Source organism: Myotis nattereri (assembly GCF_964212035.1).
Source record: "Myotis nattereri genome assembly, chromosome: 18".
NCBI classification, from domain to species: Eukaryota; Metazoa; Chordata; class Mammalia; order Chiroptera; family Vespertilionidae; genus Myotis; species Myotis nattereri.
Genome location: NC_138093.1, coordinates 8393345 through 8402959, shown reverse-complemented (window position 1 = coordinate 8402959; position 9615 = coordinate 8393345).

The following is a 9615-nucleotide window of genomic DNA, read 5'->3' as shown; positions in this document are numbered from 1 at the left end:
CAACATGTACAAGAAGTTGGAAACTTTTGGTTTATATATTTTTCAAATAGAGAGCTCTATACAAATTCTTGATTCAAACAAGATAAGAAACACAGTGGTGCCCTGGCCGGTGTGGCTCACGTGGCTGTGCGTTGTCCTGTGCTCCAAAGGGTCGCCGGTTCCATTCCCAGTCAGGGCACGTGACTAGGTTGCAGCTTCCGTCCCGGGTCGGGATACATATAGGAGGCAGCCGATTGATGTTTTGGTCTGTCTCCCTCTCCTTCCTTTTCTCAAGTCAATAAAAAACATGTAAAGAAAAGAAAGAAATAACAGTGGCTCCATGTATGTCATCTCTTTTCCTTACCATAGGTAACAGTTACATGAAGCTGAATATGTACTGAGCATTGTTCCAAGTGCTTTAGGCAGATGAACTAAACTTACACGAATAAAATAATTACTTGATCCTCAAAAACAGACAGTAGGTACTATTATTCCCACACACAGACTTGTCACAGGTGCTGATGTAACTTGCCAAAGTTTTATAGTCAGAAAGGGCCATCCAGGTTTTGAACCCCAGTCTAGCACCAGAGTTGTATTCTTACCCACTCTACTAGTGAGGAATTTGAAAATATGAGTCCTGCCCAATTCAGAAAAATACTTGCAACTTACCAAAGGATAAGTAGTCTTCATGTATAAAGACATTCACAAGTCAGTACTACTTATTTTTCTTTAATTTTAACATTTTTTTAAAGACAGTTTGAGCATCAAATGTAATCTTGATTTTTAAAAAAATTTTTTTATTGATTTCAGAGAAGGGAGAGAGAAATACCAATGGTAAGAGAATCATTGATCGGCTGCCTTCTGCACGCCCCGTACTAGGGATTGAGCCTGCAACCCATGCATGTGCCCTTCACCAGAATCAAACCTGGGACCCTTCAGTCTGCAGGCCGGCACTCTTATCTGCTGAGCCAAACCAGCTAGGGCAGTGGTTGGCAAACTCATTAGTCAACAGAGCCAAATATCAACAGTACAACAATTGAAATTTCTTTTGAGAGCCAAATTTTTAAAACTATATAGGTAGGTACATTGTTATTAATTTAATTAGGGTACTCCTAAGGCTTAGGAAGAGCCACACTCAAGGGGCCAAGAGCCGCATGTGGCTCGCGAGCCGCAGTTTGCTGACCATGGAGCTAGGGCATCTTGATTCTTTTAAAAAATTTTATTATTGCCCATGGAGTGTTCATTCCACCATTGCCTAGTCCAATTTGCTGCACCTTCTACTCAGCCCAAAGAAATTGTATATTCTCTTCCTTGACTGAACGACCAGATTTCAGGTCATCTTTGCTCCTGCCTGATTCTGCATGATACTCTTGGAGAATAACTAGCACAAGAGAAAAGACCTAAAATTCTTGAAATTGAGGGTTTCCCAATAAATGATCCAGCCAGATCACTCAGCAGTGAGGTTCAACAGCCCCTTTCCACCATAACACACAGAGCTTCTAACCTGTGTTTTAGCTCCTCACTCTTAAATATGAACAGGAAAGCCCTGGCTGGTTTGGCTCAGTGGATAGAGCGTCGGCCTGTGGACTGAAGGGTCCTAGGTTCTATTTCAGTGAAGGGCACGTGCCCGGGTTGCGCCCTTGATACCCAATAGTGTGCCTGCAGGAGGCAGCCAATCAGTGACTCTCATCATTGATGTTTCTCTCTCCCTTCCTCTCTGAAATCAATAAAAATATAGTTTTAAAAAATACATGAACAGGCAATCGAGTGAGGATTACCAGACAGGTAGCTGAGATATTTTGATCATGAAAAGCAAGGAACGAAACAAATGGGAAACCGTGGAGAAAGCAGATGGTGCAAGAAGCAAATCTTTTTTGTTTTTTAAGAAATACATCCTCGCCTTGGCTGGTGTCGCTTGGTTGGTTGGAGCATCATCCCGTACACCAGAAGGTTGTGGGTTCGGTTCCGGGTCAGGGCACGTGCAGGAGGCAGTCAATAGATGTTTCTCTCTCCCTCAAATCAATTTTTAAAAACATTTAAAAGATTTTAAAAAGACCCCAAAGTTTCTTACCCCCTTCTTCTAGGTGAGGACAGAATGAGAAGACTGCTGTCCAGTTGACTGGATTTGAGTGATAATTCCCCAAAATAAGATGAGGATGGTGAGCCCCCAGCAGAAGGAGGAAAGTTATGCAGATAAAAGTAACATATCTATTACACGTCAGATACTCTCTAGGTTAAGAGATAACCCTTTGGACTTGGCTGGCCCAGTATGCTAAGCAGTTCACCAACCTACTCTCCATGATGTTTTTCTTTGTAAAGTGTTATAGACATGTTACATTTATTCTGTTGTAATTTTAGTAGTGGAAAATTGGGATGTTTTTACTAGTGTATTACATACTTGGGCTGGGAAACAGCCATCAAACTCAACAGCTGTAGTGTTTTGTTGAGAGATCGGGGATAAGTAATTTGTTATTAACAGTAGGTCAAGATTTGAAATTTTTAATAACTCTCTTTTTAAATATATTACACACATTCAAGATTATCCCTTTAATGACTATCTCACTTGGTTGGAATCTTAGGTCTTTTGAGAGGGAATGGGATAAACCCTGAGCGTACTGCTCATTGACTTACAGTAGCAGAGATTACTTTGTGTCCCTCTGTGTTATCCCCTTCTATAACTATAGAAGTTGTAGCTGGACGCTTGGCGGCTCGACTAAAAACTAATGTCCCAATTTCCCATCCAATCATACACCATGTGACTAGGTTGTGTCCAGTGAGATAGGAACTGAAGTGATGTATGCAAGTTGCAAGTCATGCCCTTAATTTCCACATTTTACCAACCAGGACTCTTACCCTTGGATTTTGATGACTTATCTAGCAGCACACCATAAATTACTGTCAAGCTAACATTAGAAGATAAGGTGGCACACAAAGAAAAAGGATACTGTGCTGATAATGATGTGAACAATGTGCTTAGCATTTATTTTACTTAAATGATGAAACAGTCTTGTCTATTCACAGTAGCAGAAAATTTACATTTTAATGATATCTGGATTCAACAGAGCAAATTTATTTAATAACAGCAAAACAGTAAAAACCATTAATACCAACTGCAATGTTTTGTGTTACCTTAAGTTAAACTTGTTTTCTCAAAACTGATTTTGCACCATCATAAAAAAATTAATTACAAGAGAATGTCAAACCAATAGAAGAGAATGGAAAAAAATAATATTAATTTATATACAATTTGCTACAGATAGAAATGCTTCTAAAACGGATATCAACATTTTGTGATAACCAAATTTTGTTCATGTGAATACATAATCCCACTTTGCAGAACCTAGAAATGAAATGGGAGGTACCCCAAATGTCCCATTATATTTCACCAAGTGAAAAATACAATAAGAGAAGGAGGGGTAATGGTAACACTAATAACTAAAATTATATAGGTTTCAAGCATACAACTCTATAATACATCAACTGTATATTACATTGTGGAAAATAACTTTCTTAAATTGAATTCTGTAATGACCTTTTATGTTCGGCTTTTGCTTATAATTATAATTAAATCTTAGCCACTCAATAAATTGACCCTAAGAACATCTACTTAGTCACACTTAAGTATTTTTTGCCTTGTCTTATGTCTTCTACTTTTCATACTAAGTTTGAAGGTCTTCCCTTCAATCCACATTGTTATGCTCTCCTACTGGCTTAAATAATTTTTTTCTCCTTTATTGTTTAGATAGATAGGTAGAGAGTGAGAGAGACAGAAATCTGCTGTTCCATCCACTCATGCACCCACTGGTTGATTCCTGTATGCGCCCTGACTAGGGAACGAACCTCAGCCCTGGCACATCAGGACCACACTGCAACCAACTGAGCCACTGGACCAGGGCTCTCCTACTTTTAAGAGAACTGCTTGTTTCTTGTAGTATGCTTGTTTGACCATAGGGGGCACAAGGTCACTGTCACTTAAAAGTTGAATAAATTACTCATACTTGTCTGCTCCCCTTTCCATGACTTTGGAAAACAGAGTTAATTAACTTACTCTGGTGTTTCACACATTGAAGAATCTTGCTCTGTGTGTGTGTGTGTTTTCAGAGTTTAAATTTAATAGACTTCATTTTCATTGTTAAAAATGTAAAGGGCGCCCTAACCAGTTTGGCTCGGTGGATAGAGCTTCCGCCTGCGGACTGAAGGGTCCCAGGTTCGATTCTGGTTGGGGGCATGTGCCTTGCTTGTGGGCACATCCCCAATAGGAGGTGTGCGGGAGGCGGCTGATCGATGTTTCTCTCTCATCGATGTTTCTGACTATCCCTCTCCCTTCCTCTCTGTGAAAAATCAATAAAATATATATTTTTAAAAAATGTAAAAGGCGCCCAACTCACCAGAAGTGTATAAGATTATCAACTTGTTCTGCTAAACTGTCAAATTCACACTTTGGAGATCTGCAAAGAAGGAGTGTTCTGCTTTATAGAGAACTGTGATTACCTTGCCACCTAATTTTCTTACTAAAATTTCAATTCTTTCATCTCAGTTTCTAACAAAAAGTAAACAATAGTGGATATTCATGTGCTCCAATTATTATAGTTCTTTTGCATTATTTTGTTCTATTAAAAAAATGTATACATGAAGCATGGTAGCAACCATGCTTGGGTAAAAATTGCTGTTTAATATTTTAACCCTGCTGATTTGGCTTCTGTAATTATTTGCTTGCTAAAATAATAGGAAACTTATTTTAATTTTCTGAACTCATATAAGTTATCCCATTTGATTGAATACTCCATTGATTGTGGTTTGAATACCCCCATTGATTGTGATCTTACTGGTATTTGGAAACACATTCCTCTGCATCTGGAGACCAGGACAGCACGATTACTCTAAATGGCCTCAGGGGCTCCCAATAATGTGTTTCCATTGACTCAGTGGTCCCAAGACCTGAAACTATAATTAATCTTTGTAGATAACTAACTTGCTCAAATCTAAGCTTCTGTAACAAACTGATTTTTGCAAACCAGGTTCCTCATTCCAAACCTCGAGATATAATCAATACCTTTGTGATATTTGCCTATATAAGTCTGATGTTTCGGCCAAGGGGGCACTATGAGATTTGGAGAGCATTTGCCCCCTTGTAGTCCCGGCTTTAAAATTAAACAACCCTGTCCAAGAATTAAGTCCTTAATTCGACTTCTTGAGGCGTCCTTGTGTGATTCGTGGGGTACAATACAACATACACAGCTGGCTCAGTGATTGAGCATTGACCTATGAACCAGGAGGTCACAGTTTGATTCCCAATCAGGGCACATGCCGGGGCATGCAGGAGGCAGCCAATCAATGATTCTTTCTCATCATTGATGTTTCCATCTCTCTCTTCCTCTCCTTTCCTCTCTGAAATCAATAAAAATATTTAAAAAAAATATTTTAAAAGTACGTATACCTGCCCTAACTGGTTTGGCTCACTGGATTAGAGCATCAGCCTGCGGACTGAAGGGTCCCAGGTTCAATTCTGGTCAAGAACATGTACCTTGGTTGCGGGCATATCCCCAGTAGGGGGTTTGCAGGAGGCAGCTGATCGATGTTTCTCACTGATGTTTCTAACTCTCTATCCCTCTCCCTCACTCTTTGTAAAAAAATCCATAAAGTATATTTTAAAAATGCATATACCTGAAACTAAAATAAAATAATATTGATTGTAAACTTTAATTGAAAAATAAAATTTTAAAAATGCAGTTGCCATTCCAATAGCACAGGAAAAAAAGATTAGAAACCATAATAACATAAAACAGTGAAAATGGTAGCACAACCAGATAAAATTTTATCATTAGTAATAATACAAATTTCTAGTCTTCCAAATTCACTGAATTAATCAATTATAAAAAGGGATTTTGAAGAGGAACCAGATAGCTTAAGACATTAGAGCTTTCTTGTGGAGTATAAAAGTATAATAAAATAAGCACATCTTGTTATGTTAATACCAACTAATCAATTGTAATTGGTATAATTACTACTTTGCTCTCTTCTAGTATTCATTATTGCTGAATACATAATCACAGTACAGGATATAATTTATTCTTTGGCAATATGTCAATTACACAGCCAGCTTTCAATACGTTTCCCTTTACAGAATCTGTATATATTATAAAGAGTGAAACGTAAGCCCATCTACCTCAGGGTTAAAAACTCGGTCACTTCGGTGAGCACTGGACATGTTTCTAAACTACATCTATTATTCTTGTTGAGGAAAAGGCATTTTGAGAAACAAAACCTCTTAAGGACAAAAGTGACATAGGCCATCAGCAACAGATGGCCAATGTCTCCAGTCCCTTTTCCACACCACAATCTTCCCTCCAAAGCTGCCAGACTGATCATCATTTTGGCAATATACTTTGATGCTGTGGACACTGAGGCAACCATTCTACCAGTACTAACTACTTAACCAGCAATTTCAGAATGACAACGGTGTGTTGCCTGTTTTTATTCCAAGTTTTAAATTTTTGAACTTTGTTCATGATGCTTTTAAACTGAAGGACAGTTATGTGCTTAGCTAAAGCCATCTGGTAGTGAAATGGTTGGTGATTTTTTTGAAAACAGTGCTGTGTGCAAAATATATAAATGTAAGATATTTTGGACAACTGCAAAAAGAAAATCAAATGATGTCATAATTTCTTTGTGACCTGAAACAGCACTCTGTAAACTTTCCAGCTATGGATTCCCTCTTACAGAGCACCTGGGACCTCCTAGTGTATATACAGGGCACCGAGCTACATGCTCTGTTAGTCAAGGGTATATCCTGCGAACACGTGGTTACCACCAACCCATTATTTCCTTTCCCATGGTGTTCATTAGTTAGACTTAGCTGTTTGTGGCTATACTCTTCACATTTGACCTGATGTATATTGCCTAAAGGCGTATGTGATCTTAGATCCTGGAGGTTTTATAAAGGATATCTTGGTGGTGGAAGCTACAAATGTGAAAATTGTTGAGAAAACGTGCTCAAAACAAAATCTGCGCTCACAACATTTTCTACAATTAAGTTGTTAAGGAAGCATAGAAGACGAGTTGAGTGAAATTATAATTCCCATGTGTGTTGCAGTTTGGTTCTCCAGGAACAAATAATTCTGAGACGGAAATTAGCATACAGGAAGTTTATTATGGAGTGTTCTTGGGATTAGCACCTGTGGGGGAATGAAGAAAGAAGGATTTGGCCGCTGGAGAAGCTGAATGAACTGTGATGCAGTTGCAACAAAGGCCTTGGTTGATCCCTGCTGGGAACTCGGGAGCTGGGATGCCCCTCCTGAGTTTTTCTGAACTGAGGAGGGTTGGTCGGGCCTTTGTAAACACCATCCACCAGTGATTGAACGGGCGCTGCTCCTGGGGCAGTGGCATGGCTGTGGACAAAGTGGCCCTCTCCATCAAGGGCAAGTTCCGCAGAGAGACTTGGCTGAAAGTTGCCAGCTGTTTCTTGGGTCAGAGCTGGAGTGCTGGGGACCTAGAGAGGGAGCGATCTGGGCGGCACACACATCGTTCACTACAGTGTGAAAACGGCAATGGCGCAAAGTGTCATAGCAATAGACATGTTGGGCAGTAAAAATAGCGGAGATCAAATTACCTATATCCTGTACCTTAAATATATCACAACCCTGTCCAAGAATCTGCAGTAACTGCCTACTGCCTCTCTGCCATTTCTCAACTCCATCCTCTGGTTTGTAAGGACCACCACCATCTGGCCTTACCCTACCTACCTCCAGCCCTATTTCCCATGAATTTCTAGCTGAGGCCTCCAAGTTCATCAGGGAAGTAAGTGGCCTCGCATCTTTATTTCTACTCAGGCTTTTCCTCTTCTCTACTTATAACCAACCCATCACCACGCTCGCTCTTCTTCCATAAGCTTCTATACATATATGATTGTAATCTCTTCCTTCCCTGGATTTGCAGCTATAGGCTATGCCACAAAATTCACCCCTTAATTATAAATGATCTCCATCTTCACTGTGTGTGTGTGTGTGTGTGTGTGTGTGTGTGTGTGTGTGTGTAGGCTTCAGGGACCACTTAGTCCAATGATGGTGAACCTATGACACGCGTGTCAGAGGTGATACCGCAAACTCATTTTTTTTGGTTGATTTTTCTTTGTTAAATGGCATTTAAATATATAAAATAAATATAAAAAATAGAAGTCTTTGTTTTACTATGGTTGCAAATATCAAAAAATTTCTATATGTGACACGGCACCAGAATTAACTTAGGGTTTTTCAAAATGCTGACACGCCAAGCTCAAAAGGTTCACCATCACTGAGACCAACCCAGTTTTACAGATGACTAAACAGAGGCTCAGAAAGATGAAGTTGGAATCTGCCTCTGAACCCCCACATTCCTTTGTGTGTACCTCCTTTATGGTACTTGGTGCTGTCTGTTTTTATGTTTACTATCTTCCTACCAGTTTTACCTGTCTTCATCTGTATTTTTGTAGACTCCGCTCTCCTTCTGCCCATTGCTCCCATGCTGGTGTTCCCTAAGGCTCTGTTGAGTTAGTTACCTGAGCCATCCATTCTGTAGGCTTCAATTACCACCAATAAACCGGATGACTCACTAATCTGTTATCTTTAGCCAGGGGCCCTGCATGTTTTTCCAGATTCTCAACTCAACTTGTCCTTAGCACCTCCTTAATCCTTATATCCAACTGGCCATGAGTCCTATTTATTTATTTACTTTGGAATTGTTACACTAATCCCGAGCTTCCTGTATTCATTGGCACTGGTCAGGACTTTAGGTCCTCCTCATCTCTAAATGTTAGGAATAGCTTCTTCTCTGTTCTCCTTGTAAACATTCTTCCCCTACTACCTCTCCCCCAAAGCTCCTACCAAACTAATATTCACCCCAAAATTAACCTATGAAGTCACTTCTTTTTTTAAAAAAAATTTTGTTGGCTCCCTATTACCTGTAGTTGAAAACTACACTTTGTGCCATGGCATTCAAAGCTTTCCACAGAAGCAGGCAGTGAGCCTGCTGCTTGTCTGACTTCCAGGAGGAAACTTTGATGGTCACGTACAGCTCTGTGACTTCAAGGCCGTTTATTTATCCTTTGTGTCTGTTCCCCATGTGAAAAATGTGCACAAAAATTGTACCTAACTATTAGGGTTGTTGTAAGGAATGTGCTAGTTAAAACACATAAACTGCACATAATAAATTCTGCTATCATTTCTAAATCTAACACCAGTTATTTTTTTAAGTCTTCTCTACCAATTCAAGAAGTAGTGAAATTTCCATAATTCTCCAAACCCACTCTGACATACACTTTTATTATTTTGTCTCTTTTCATCTGTTTATTTCCTCTCCTTAGAATACCTTCCCCATTTTACTGCTGATGAATTTATGCTCATCCTTCAAAGAACAGTGAGGGTCGGAGCCTCCTTGCAGCCTTCCCTGCCACCCTCCTGCAGGAGGCAATTACATTCTTCTTTGTCTATGTTCTTTAAGTAGTAGGTGCACCTTTATACTGACTTATCACACATGATATTAGAGCCACTGTTTACTTGTCAGACAGGTATGAGTTCCTAAAGGGCATACCTTAATTTTTGTGCCTCCGATGCCTAGTACAGCATCTAATACACATTGGGCATTCAAGAACATGTTTATGGA